This window comes from Cupressus sempervirens, chromosome 5, assembly GCF_028749045.1.
Source record: "Cupressus sempervirens isolate cs-2001-9-10 chromosome 5, ASM2874904v1, whole genome shotgun sequence".
In the NCBI taxonomy this organism is placed as follows: domain Eukaryota; kingdom Viridiplantae; phylum Streptophyta; class Pinopsida; order Cupressales; family Cupressaceae; genus Cupressus; species Cupressus sempervirens.
Genome location: NC_143122.1, coordinates 864,444,326 through 864,458,813, shown reverse-complemented (window position 1 = coordinate 864,458,813; position 14,488 = coordinate 864,444,326).

Below are 14,488 nucleotides of genomic sequence, written 5' to 3'. Positions count from 1 at the left end.
TACCCACAAAAAGATGTACTAATATAAAAGTTCCTTGTAAGAGGATAAACTCTGTTAGGAGCCAATGAAATACATTTAGTACATATTGGTCCCTATTAGGAGACTTTGAATTCATATTAGGAGATTCCAAACCTATTAGGAGTTGTAGAAGGCAGATGGTTCCACTATCCAAAAAACTTAAGGGAAAAGACCACTGAACTCACTATCCAACTGGTCTTTGTATTATTCCTTGTAGAATAATAGAAATAAATATCCTATACTCTTTCTTTATCCTCTTTACAGGACCAAACCTTTTCTAATCTCAATACAAGATCACCAACTTCACATCCAAATAATCCCTTGGACTGCTTACTCACATTTACCAACTTCACATATCACTTGCACAATTCCTACTTCCAATTTTTCTCTCAATAATCACACACTTTATCAAAAGGAAAATAACCTTCCTTTATACCATATCCTAAAAATAGTTCCTTGAGTCAGCCTTGAGGCTTTGCTAATTAATTTTAATGGGACCTCATTAAGATATTACTAAATATTTTGTAATTAAAAATCACTATCGACTCGTAGTATTTACAACTTCTCACACATACAACCTCTAACCTTGTACACTTGCTGACATCATCATCATGCTATCTTCTATCAAAGTCTAGTTGTTCTCATCTTGATTCTATCATAGTTAAGAGATATATATCAATAAGGTACTCTATCTTCTTATTGTCTTCTACAAATCTTGAATAACTTATGTATGTGTTTGATTATTTGTATGCGCACTTGTCAATTTCATTAGGATACAATGTAGAATACATCCTTAACTACACTTAACCTAATCATCAATACACAATCTGTATGCCATTGTTATTTGTCTGCTACTCTAGTAGTCTCTATAGAAACAATACTATGTTGAAACCAATGACAAACACAATCATGTAAATACTCTCTATGTACTCCCCTAAAGGAATATCATAAGCATTCATGCTAATAATCTCCCCCTTTGGCATCGATGGAAACATAGACAAAAAACATCTAAGTTCCAAGAATACCAAATCAAAATCTGATGTCATTGTTGCTACTCTCTTCTTTCCAAATTATCTTCATTAATCTATTAGCCCTTGTTTTTGTGCCCCATTATTTCAAAACAATTCTACAATATTTTTTTAATTTTAACATTCATATCATTTTTTTAAGGTGGGAAATTTGAAATAAACCCTGAATACAAACATAAAATACCTTGAAAAACTCTAATATTACTTTAAATTTCCTTGGTAGGGGTTTTTCCTTGTTAATTTTGAATTTGCATAGAATAGGGTTAATTCTTTAAGTCATGTCTCTACTCAACCCATGGTTTCATCCTAGTTAGCTCATGTCTTGTATAAATGCACTTATTTTAACCCAAGTGATGAGTTATTTTGATGATGATTAATCTTCCTCAAATCTACAACTCATGATTTCTCACAAAATGAAGATGCTATATATTTAAGAAATCATTTTAAAAGGTGCAAGAATGTGAGGAAGTGACACATGTCCTAGTGGGCTTGCACTATATTGAACAACTTAAAGAACAAGCATTTTCTTAGCTGCAGATTAAGATGAAGATCTATGGTGGTCCTATTCTCACAAAAGAAACATGAAGGGTTTTTAACCAAAACAGGAATGTGAGGAAGTGATACATGGAGTTGGTGGACCTAGTTTGTATTGTGAGTTTCAAAAGGGATGATGTCAACACAAGAGACCAGATGACATGTTTTGATTCACTTTGAGTATCATGTATAATAACATTAATGTCTTTTCTCATCTTTTAGATCAAAAGGTGATCTACACTTCTCACTTTCTTGCAAAATAAAGGTGTTTAAGCTTTAACCAAAGTGAGAATGCGAGGAGTTTCCATGTGTCCTTATGGGCCAGCTTCTTAAAACACTGATATGTAGAAATGATAATCATCTAGTGTGAGAGGATCTATAGTGCTCGCATTCTCATGAAATCAAAGTGAAAGCTATTTAACCAAAGAGAGGATGTGAGTAGATGAAATGTGTGTTAGTGGGCCCATTCTCTAAAAGGAATGTTGAGATAACATGGTTATGTTTTGATCATCTGATGCAAGGTTGAATAAGGGTTATCTCGATCTAACAAAGTTAAGTGCTCATGTTTAATCAAAGTCACAATACGAGAAGCTAACAAGTGCCCCATTAAACAAAAAGGTGACATAGTCTCAAGTTTGACTCATAGTCATCAAATTTTGTTCAAATCAATGACTAGTTTTCAAATTCTTTGCATTACATGCACAATTTGATTGTTAGAGTATCAATGGTGTTTCAAGGAAAACTCATGTTAATGAATTTTTCATAAAGCCTATAATTTATTTCATGATTTTCTACAATGCAAAACATAATTTAAGTAGAGTGAACCGAGCCTAGATTTCTGAATTGTCATACTATGAATTGTTGTGAACAAGTTTTCTTGCTATGATCAAAATTTTGGGAGTGAGTACTAAGATATTTTCTTTTAAGATTTTTTTTGTTTTTAATTTTCCAAATAAGTAAAAATGCCTCCACAAAGAGATTTTTCTAGAAAGATAGACTATTAACATAGGAATTTGTGCGATGATTTCTTTGAGCAATTGCCCATTTCTACAAACAAAACTGCAAAGGGATAACAATTGGTCCCAAAAAAACCTAGATTGAGAATTGATGAGGGTTTCTATGATAAAGGAAATTGGCTAAGAGATGTAAAAACATCAATGGATAGTTTGGAGATATTTAGGAAATGGTTTTCACAAAAAAACCATGATACACCATTGAGTAATGTTTGGGAATTTGACATCGGAAATTTGGTTGTGCCAAGTGTCTTTACAGATGATGATTTGCTAATAATGCTAGCATAGAGATATGACACTATATTACATGTTGTAAAGTGCGATGTTGGAGACAACCTATTTAGGGTAAGTGGTAAGGTGATTATAGAGGTCTTAATATTAAACCCAAACCTTGCTCTACATGAGAAGATCAATTTGGATGATTTGAAGTCAAGGTATGATGCTCATAGAATATGCTTTTGAGGGGGACCACTACAAGAACATTTTGCTAAGGTAGGGAATATGACACTTTAACACCTTCTACCCTAAAGCCCTTGTTAAAGAAACATATCAACCCTAGGGCATAGACCCTCTATATTTCCCTCTACAATATTTTTAGCATGGATGATCAGGATCACATCCCAAGGTCTTTAATTTTTATGATGGCTCAAAATCTACAATATGGAATGAGCTCCATTTTTTTATTTTACATCCCATTTAGCTAAAGAAATACACAATAGGCTAATTGCCACAAGAAAGGGTAAGGTTGACAAACCTTTTTCTGGTATTTCATTTTGATGTAAATGTGTTTATAGAATAGTATTTTTTATCTTTGCTAAAGACATGAAACTAGAGTGAGAAAGGGATGGAGAGAAGCTACCATTTTAGCTTATGAGTACATATATGACTTGGGAGATAATAGATGCCAATTTTGTCTATTTTGACAAGTATTTTGCATCCAAGATGAGGACATTGATAAATCAAGATAGCCCTCAAATTCCTAGACCCTTACTAGAGTTGATTAGACCTAAGGATCATGGATAGGGTTTAAAGGTGAGCCACAACTAGGGAGACATTATCCCATATTTAGTGTCTACTGTGTTCTGAGTGTATGGTTTCCAAGGGAAGTATTGTGTCCTACCATACCAAGTGCCCTTAAATGTATGAATTTTTGAATTCTTGTCATGCCGTAAATTTGCAAGGCAAAACACAACCAACTTTAGTTTTTTTTTTTTTTTGTACTTAATTACTTTTGAAAGGTAGGCTTAAAGAACTATGCATGTTTAGATTTTTGAATAGTTATGTGTTTCCTTAATGCATTTACTTAGCATATTTGATTTATAGTTATGCATATATGGTCTTGCATGCTTCAATCATCTAACAAATGATGATCCTTGGGTTGGTTGATAGAATATACAATTCTAGTCAGTGTCATGATCAAATGACTCAGGGCTAAACAATACTTCATGCTTCCACAACATTGTTGCATTATTAGAACAAGATGTCATAATAACTTATGACCATAGTATATATATTGGCTACATGTATGTAACATTGACATGGTATAGGTGATTCTTTAGAATACTTATTCCAAAAAATGCTTGTTATACTACCTTTTATTTTATCTTATCACTTATTATTGTTATTATTATTTTAAATTTTAATTCTTCCAACACTAAGCTTACATGCTTCTAATAATTATTTCCTAATAACTAGGAACCTCCATAAGCCTCTTTTTGTTATTCAATGTATGGTCTCATGTTTAGTCAACTTCCTCCATCTTAAATTGAATGATACCTAATGTTAGTTAAAGAGGTTATAGTTTCATATTCTAATTATATATATATATATCCCTCATCAAGGTGATGCACATACTCATATTTTAACATGACTTAACTAACTTATTATTTTATTTTTACTATTATTATTATTAGTAGTAGTATTATAATATGTATTCATGCCATATATTACTACTAGCTAACACTTACATGATCCCAAAGGTAATTCATAACCAATGTGGTTTCACTTAGGGTTGCAAAATAAGCTATTATATATGTACTTATATTTATATTTGAAGGCATCCTAAATATTTGACCTAGAGACTTACCACCCATACTTAGTATTTAGTCGATATATCCTGCTTTACAATCAAATGAATCTAATTGCTAACATTTTGGCATTGCTAGTTCATCATCAATCACCTAATCATATGATAATATATTATGTGACGCTATTTGTAGAATTCTCATAATTGTGATAAGGAATGAATATTTGATTAATATTTATATAAAATGACACATTGTTTTATATATAACATTTAGAGGATTATTTTACAAGTATCATAGTTCAATTATCATATGTTAACTATACAATTTCCATGGATATTATTAAAATTTACTTACTCATTAATCCAGATTTCTAACCATTTGGCAAACTAACATAACATTACCCATTAATAATATACAATTTCCTTCTATGCAATACATCTACTAACTACTTTTCTACTTTCATGCTAGAAGATTCCATCTTGTTACGCTTTCATCACATCCATATCCTCTCAAATGGGTCATTAACTAAATTACTAGTTATACACATATATTTACTTAAATTTATCTATTTTAATTAATTATCATTTTTAATTCCTTTGATCATTATTATAATTAAAAAGATTATTTAACATTTTAAGTTGTAACATGTAATTGGTAGCTTCTTAAGATATACTAATTTGATGTACCTATTCTATGCACTAAATAATACATAATATGATTTCATATAGGTATGCAACATACAACTTCATAACAATATAGTTAGAACTCCTTCAATGATAAATTATTATAATTATTTATTTTATCCTATCAATGGATATACATCTAGTAACCCTACTAGCTAAATCCCTTAACATGCTTATTAATTCTCTAACTTACACTTTATCATTAATTAAATCTTGCACTTATCTTCTAAATTTAACCATACCATTATACTTGCTAACTACTATTTTAGTTATTACTAAATTTAAATACAAGATCTAATAATAAGTTTAACTACCATCTATTACTAAATCTAACTACAATTCTAATTTCTTCCATTACCTACACATGACTCAAATATCAAACTAATCCTAAACATCAACACCTAAAAACATTCTAACTTCCTATATGATTGACTCAACTTACTACTATTAATCTAATCCTAAATCCAAAACTAGTTATCTAGCTAGCAACTAAATCTTATTTTGTTTTCTATTGTTCTTATTTACTAATTTCTTTTTCCCAAAGATAAAAGCACATGTCACAAGTCCTAAACCTGATTTCAACATTAAACTAAACAAATTCAACACCCCCCCCCCCACACACACACACAAAAAAAATAAAAAATTCTATGCACTAAATAATACATAATATGATTTCATATAGGTATGCAACATACAACTTCATAACAATATAGTTATGAACTCCTTCAATGATAAATTATTATAATTATTTATTTTATCCTATCAATGGATATTTACATCTAGTAACCCTACTAGCTAAATCCCTTAACATGCTTACTAATTCTCTAACTTACACTTTATCATTAATTAAATCTTGCACTTATCTTCTAAATTTAACCATACCATTATACTTGCTAACTACTATTTTAGTTATTGCTAAATTTAAATACAAGATCTAATAATAAGTTTAACTACCATCTATTACTAAATCTAACTACAATTCTAATTTATTCCATTACCTACACATGACTCAAATATTAAACTAATCCTAAACATCAACACCTAAAAACATTCTAACTTCCTATATGATTGACTCAACTTACTACTATTAATCTAATCCTTAATCCAAAACTAGTTATCTAGCTAGCATTGAAATCAGGTTTAGGACTTGTGACATGTGCTTTTATCTTTGGGAAAAAGAAATTAGTAAATAAGAACAATAGAAAACAAAATAAGATTTAGTTATACAAGATCTAATAATAAGTTTAACTACCATCTATTACTAAATCTAACTACAATTCTAATTTCTTCCATTACCTACACATGACTCAATTATTAAACTAATCCTAAACATCAACACCTAAAAACATTCTAACTTCCTATATGATTGACTCAACTTACTACTATTAATCTAATCCTAAATCCAAAACTAGTTATCTAGCTAGCATTGAAATCAGGTTTAGGACTTGTGACATGTTCTTTTATCTTTGGGAAAAAGAAATTAGTAAATAAGACCCTTTTTCCTCTTTGAAAAATGTATGGAAGAGGAAAATAATATATTCCTAAGAATACAGAATAATAAAATAATAAAGAATATACCTTGATACCCTAATAGAAGTCTATTTAATATAGGGGTCATATTATAGGTTGCAAATTAAAAATGTATCCTAAACATACCTAAGGTCACATGATCCTATAGAAGGGACATATATGGTTTCAAAAAAAATAAAAAATAAAATAAACAAAGTAATCATAATAATACTAAGACTCCCTTAGAAGGGTCGCATGAAACATAGCAAGACATGACTTGACCCACTTTTAATATAAAACAAATAAAAAAAAAGGAACATATAATAATTAACTAAACAAAAATAAATATAAATAGAACCCCATCCAAGCACATACCATCTATTTAGAATTGCTAGGCACATGTGGCAAGTTCTTGGGGGGAAGGGGAACAATTCTGATATAATGTTAGACCCCCAATACCAAGCACCTCACCTTGGGCTAAGGGAAATGCATTGCCCAAGAATCCTAGTCACCAAGCTTGCATGGGGATCAATGAAGGACTAAGTAGTTTTGTATGGTATGAAGGCAAATGCTACATTGGGTAGATTTGAAAATAACAATGATGTGGTCAGTTGATGTTGATGTGAGTCAACTCCCACCTATAGGCATCATTAGAAAGGAAGCAAAAGTGCTTGCCTTGGGATTCATTCCACCTTCCATGCCTAGAAAGGAGCAGACATCTACTTGGGAAGTGGAGCAAGTTTTGTAGGGTATGCCCAGTCAAATCGCCTTGTAGTAAAGCTACCACCTTGACTTGAGAGCCTGTCATAATGTGTCTCCTAGGGGTAGACGTTAGGTAACCTATCTATTACTAAATAATAGATAGGTTACCAACTATCTATATACACCCCCCCCCCCCCCCCCCCAATCCCCCCCACCACCCACCCACTTAAGACTAAATACCAACTCCTTATGACAAGACAAGTGTCTATCATAGGTTACCTAATGTCTACCCCTAGGAGACACATTATGACAGGCTCTCAAGTCAAGGTGGTAGCTTTACTACAAGGCGATTTGACTGGGCATACCCTACAAAACTTGCTCCACTTCCCAAGTAGATGTCTGCTCCTTTCTAGGTATGGAAGGTGGAATGAATCCCAAGGCAAGCACTTTTTCTTCCTTTCTAATGATGCCTATAGGTGGGAGTTGACTCACATTAACATCAACGGACCACATCATTGTTATTTTCAAATCTACCCAACGTAGCATTTGCCTTCATACCATACAAAACTACTTAGTCCTTCATTGATCCCCATGCAAGCTTGGTGACTAGGATTCTTGGGCAATGCATTTCCCTTAGCCCAAGGTGAGGTGCTTGGTATTGGGGGTCTAACATTATATCAGAATTGTTCCCCTTCCCCCCAAGAACTTGCCACATGTGCCTAGCAATTCTAAATAGATGGTATGTGCTTGGATGGGGTTCTATTTATATTTATTTTTGTTTAGTTAATTATTATATGTTCCTTTGTTTTTATTTGTTTTATATAAAAAGTGGGTCAAGTCATGTCTTGCTATGTTTCATGCGACCCTTCTAAGGGAGTCTTAGTATTATTATGATTACTTTGTTTATTTTATTTTTTATTTTTTTTGAAACCATATATGTCCCTTCTATAGGATCATGTGACCTTAGGGATGTTTAGGATACATTTTTAATTTGCAACCTAATATGACCCCTATATTAAATAGACTTCTATTAGGGTATCAAGGTATATTCTTTATTATTTTATTATTCTGTATTCTTAGGAATACATTATTTTCCTCTTCCATACATTTTTCAAAGAGGAAAAGGGCACCTACAGCAAGGTTTCTCCTGAATTTGGACAATGGGTTTCCTTTCCTTAATATATTTTATTTCATCCTACCATGAATTTTAGAGATCATTTTGATAAGAGGATGGTGTTCTCTATTAGGATTTAGTTTGAACTTGAAATCCAAAGGAATCAATAATCATTCATATACAAGAGCTATTCAACATAACTATTTTCTTCTATCTTATTAAGTGCATATAAATTTGCAAAGAAACAACTATGGTTTTGAATTCACCAACTATACACATAATTTCCATCCACAAAATATTTATGACATATGTCTACCAATTTATATTAAAATGAGAAGAAAGATCTCCTACATAACTTCCTCCTAATACATCCAATCTTAAAATTAACATTTCTTTGCAAGTAAAATTATATACAACATCTCAATAAAATCCTGACTCCTTTCATCACTATACAATAATCTAAAAATTTCATTTTATATCCTATTGAAATAATAATGGAGACTTAGAATCACAACACATTTAAGATGACATAAAACATTGGTCTCTCTTTGCACAATTGATTTTTTTCAACTTGTCAAGGGTGGAACCCTAACACCTTCAAGAAAATTCCATCATCTCAAAAGCTACACATGCACACAAACTTGGAACCATGAAGGCTTACCTCCCATCCTAGGCTTCTATGAAACCACCCATCAAGCAGGGGAAACAAGATCCAAACTAGGTTTCATTCCAATCTTACAAATGCATGAACATCACATTTACAACACTTAACAATCCCATCCCAAGGTATTTCACAAAGATTCACTAATGGAACCTTGAACATAGGGTGAATGTGTGCTTTTCATAAGGAGTTTTTCCATATCATATCATATTTGCAATAAATAGCTTTCATTCCCTTTCGAGACTTCACAAAACCAACAAAATATCATGCCCTTTTAGGGCTTCACAAAACCAAAAATGTATCATGCCCTTTCGAGGCTTCCACAAACATCCTCCAAAACACAATACCAACAACTATAGCTTCCTTGAAATCCATACTTCATTAACTTCCTTTCTTCACCATTCTTCCCTTATCACCCCCAAAGCAAGATATGAATGAAAATGGCATACAATGGAGCTCAACTATGCCCTTCACCCAGTACATCTCTTCCCTTCTGAAAGGGTGAGTGAAGCCCTCACACCCATGATCACATTAACATTCCAATCCAAACAAGAAAAAAAATCAAGGAGGAAAATAGGAAATATTCAAAAACACAAAACACTTTGACATTGCCACAAAACAATATCAAAAATCCATAATGCAAAGACTGCCAATATAATGCATACTCCATTAACACATTCCTCATACTTGTAGATCTATTTTGAAATAATCAAGAAAAAAAATGAAGCATAGTTTTGGAACACCAACCTTAGTCCAAGCTAGTAATGATAGTTGTAGTAGAGCTCCCTTAATCTCCTCCCCGAACCTAACTATCTCTAAACTTAGAGAATTGGTGAAGAAGTCACTAATTTTTCACCCTTCCTCTAAAAAGATTCTCTACCAACCTTTTTTTAGTAGGAACATCAAACCCACTCTTTCTTACATTGTTGCCCCTTCAAAATACGAAAGCTGACCAAGTGGGATGGTGAGGATACACTCATTGGGAAACTCCAAATTTCGAATTGGTTCAAGAGGGCATTTCTTAAGGGGTCCTCTAAGTTATCTAATCACTAAAATAGTTGGATTTAGGCCCCTAACATGTTATACTACCATTAGGGTATCTTATTTTCAATAAAATGACACTTTAGGATCCCATTTCGGCCCCCTAAAATCCCTAAGAAGTTTGAATTCGAAAAATAACATGATGGTGACACATCCTAACACTCTCTCCCATGTGGGTGTACCTAAAAATTAATTGGAAGAAAAGGAAGGGACTAAAATCAAGTGACCTTATGACTGACACTCTAGTTGACATATCATCAACACATAGACAAATCCAAGTGTCAAGTGACACATTCAAATACATTATTCTCCACCATGACAGTCCTTAATGCATCTAAATTATGATTAAGCATTTCCACAAGTAAGAAACCTTACATTTATGAAGAGAAAAAATTTCACAACGAGGCTTTTTAATCTTCCAAAGATTCTCCTTGGTTTAATTGTGTCCACAAGGTTTGGAACTTGTTTTCCCTAAGAATCTCCATGGCTCCACTTCCTGCACATTAAACTCAAGCATCAGTAGTCCAAGGAGGTTACATAAATTTAAAAAAAAAAAAAAAAAAAAAAAAAAAATATATATATATATATATATATATATATATATATATATATGCATATAATTTCAATTGTTATGTAATCTTATTAACATAATTAAATTAAATTTCCTTTCGTAATCATTTCAAATAAATCATTCAAAATATTAAAATATTAGGGTTTGTATATCTCAACTATCAAAGTCAAATCAACATCTATCTATGTATCACATTAAATCATAAATCATCATGATCAGTTAACATTTATCTTCATGTCACATTAAATCATAGACCATTATAGTCAAATTAACATTTTCCCACATACCACATTAAATCATAAACCACCCTTATCAAATTATCATCTATCTACATTTAAATCTTAAGCCATCATAATCAACATATTATAATCTAATTTTATCCTATCATAAAGTTGCATCCTTATGTGTTCGATCATACCATTCACAATATTAGGTTCATAGTGCATATCATAGATGCAAAACACTACTATAAGTGTCAAAATCAATAGATGAAATAAGCCATTGTCCTACTAGATTTTGAAAAATGTCAAATATGCAAATACTAAATATCAAAAGAAGTAACATAACCTCCCAATTAAACATTACATCACAATCATTTCTGCAACTCAGCCTCTATCAAAACAACTAAAAAGATTTAGTACATGAACAAAATCATTAATTTTATCATTTAGGTCCTAATGTGTAGACATAAGTGTAGATCATCAAAATATAGATATTAAAATAACATAACCCTATAGTCTCAAAAGTATATCAAATTATCAAGTTAGAAGTATCATAATGAAATCATGTCATCTATGTTATGACGGATTGGACGAGGCTTCATAATTCTTGTGGTAGATTGGAGAACTAGAAGAGAGAGAGTTGGTGGGAAGATCTAGGGGGACAATCTTTCCAAATTTTATAGTGATTGACAATTTTGTATTGACCAAAGGAGGATGGAGACATTTGAGTAAGTTACTTGATAAATATCAGATGGGCCAATCCCATTCTCATTTTCTAGATCCTAAAGGATTTTTTGAGATGTCTAAAGAAAGAACAAGAGATAAATACTATGAACACATCTTTTACTTTCCTAAAGATATAATTAGGAATGACTTCTCTTTGCAAGACTACAAAGTAAAGAAAGAGAAATGAAGAGTTTATAGTAGGTTTTAAGAGTTTATTAATGCTCTAGATAGAAACTATGACCCATTGGCTAATATAAATTTTTGGGGAGACAAGGTGAATAAATTGATGACACATTTTGCTTGGATCACACAAACCTTGAACAAAAAGAAAGAAGGATTGATAAAAGAATATCCAAACCGAGCCAAGGAGGTAGAAAGGAAGACGATGAATATGATTTTCAGTAGTCTAGGGTAGTATACCCTCCAAAGGAAGGTCATATATGTAGTTTCTAGGAATGTGGGGGCACATCCTATGCTAGTTTATAAGAGACGACATTCAGAAAGCCCACCCTTAGAGCTAGAAACAAAAAGGAAGAAGTTGGATTAAGGATCCTCATCAAAGGTAGAAGAGTATTCTCCTTCCCAAACCCCTATTAATTTTGACAATGAAGAATCTTTGAAGGAGCAATTGAAGAAAATAGGGGGTCAAGATGATGTTTTGATAACAACATCAGAAGTAGATGACAGACTACTTAACAAACCCCCAATGCCACTCTTAGCCCTCAATATTGAAGATTTTAAAGGGATAGAGATGGATCCTATTGTAGAATAGGTTGCAAAGACATTTTAAAATGGTGATCACTTTATAAATTCTAGGGCCTTTATTCAATTTTTATGGAGAAGCAATATATCCAATTTTGAGGCAAAGTGTAAAAAGGTAAAGGTATAGCAACCTGATAAACATGACTCTAAGATAAAGGAAGTGATAAAAGCTGAGTTAATGTAGAATGTTAGTCAAATATCCCCTAAAGGGGGAAGGAAATTACTAAAGGATTCAAGTATTTTCATACTTCCAGAATGGGAAATTGCTAATGTAAAGGTGTTTGATGCTACTAGGAATGAAAAGGAGAGAAAATTAAATACAAAAGAAGAAGTTAAGGACGCCCACAAAGGGGTGAAATAAAATAATGACCACAAGGCCTTAGTAATATGGTCTATTAAAAAAAGATACAAATCAAGACTCCAGGAGGCTTTAGATGAAGAGCATACATGAATCCTTGTAGTATCTAGAGTGGGAGATGCAGACTGTGAAAAATTTTCCCGCATAAACAAAAAGATGATAGATTTGGGAAGGTATTAGAAGCTTATGATGAAAGGGAAGTGCATATCTATGAAATGAAGAATGTCATTATAAGATTGAAAAAGAAGAAAAGAAACAGAAAAATGGGGAATAAATCCAACTAGGTTATGATTGTAACTTCTCTTGCTCCACCTCCTCCTACTGTGCCAATCACTGAGATCCCTGATACACTCCAGCATTAAGAGTATTACACTATAAATAAGCTAAGTGAGGAAAAGGCTAAACTCAAAGAAACACATGTAGAGGTGAAAATTCAATATGAGGATAGGGCCAAAGATACAATTTTGTTTCTCGTAGATAGAATAAATTGGCCTTTATTCTATTTAGAGATGTCAAGGCTTGTAGATATTTGGAGGGAACTAGAAAATAATGATTCTAACTTGAATTAAATTTTGAATAAATGGATCCATAGGGAATATAAAATCACTACTTTATGTTTTACTATCATTGAGAAGATTGATGATCATATCGAGACAACATATGATCAAGCATGTGACCTAGAGAATTTTGATCTAAAGAGAGAGATATTACAAAGAAAATTGAGAAATTTATTCTCTAAGAATCTCAATAAGAATTTTGATCTTTTTCCTCATGTTATCAAGGGCCTAGACATTATTAAAAATAAAGATGAGTGGGGAAATGAATTGAAAGAGATAATGAGCATGAGGACAAATAATGTTGTTAACAAGGATAATTACATCTAGTTTGCAAGAACTGTTGAAGAAGTAGTCAGTGTCCAAATATTCTTTGATTATTTCTAACAAGCCTTTGAAGAAATAAAGAAATTAGGAAAAGGTATTTTAAAGAGAGAAAATGAAATCCTAAATTTCAATTGGCTAGATGACACTATTTTCAACAAGTGGATGGAAAAATATTCCTCAGCTTCAAAAACCTTATAGGTGGCATCTAAAGAAAAAATTATTGATAAATCCACTACTATTGAGGAGAGAGAAATGTTTGAAAAATCCATCCAGGTTTTAACCATTATAGAGCTAGATGAGATGATCCCACAACCAACACAAGAGATTGAAGATAAGACATTAGAGGTGGTTGAGGAAAAAGAAAGCCAATTACCTATTGTGTACACTTCAAAGTCAAACCTAGGAAGGATAGAAGAAGAAAAGGTGGCCCCATAACTTGAGGAAAAGAAAGAAGAGAAAGACCAATCATCAAGTGTTGTAGAGGAACAAGAAACAAACAAAATAGAACATGCCCCACCACAAGGTAGTGAATGAGGGAGCTACTATGTTGTTAAGAAAAAATATGTTTTCTCATGCTATGGAGAAAGCAAAATTTTTGTCTTGTATGTTATCTTTAGTTTTTTTTTAAGGAAAACTTTT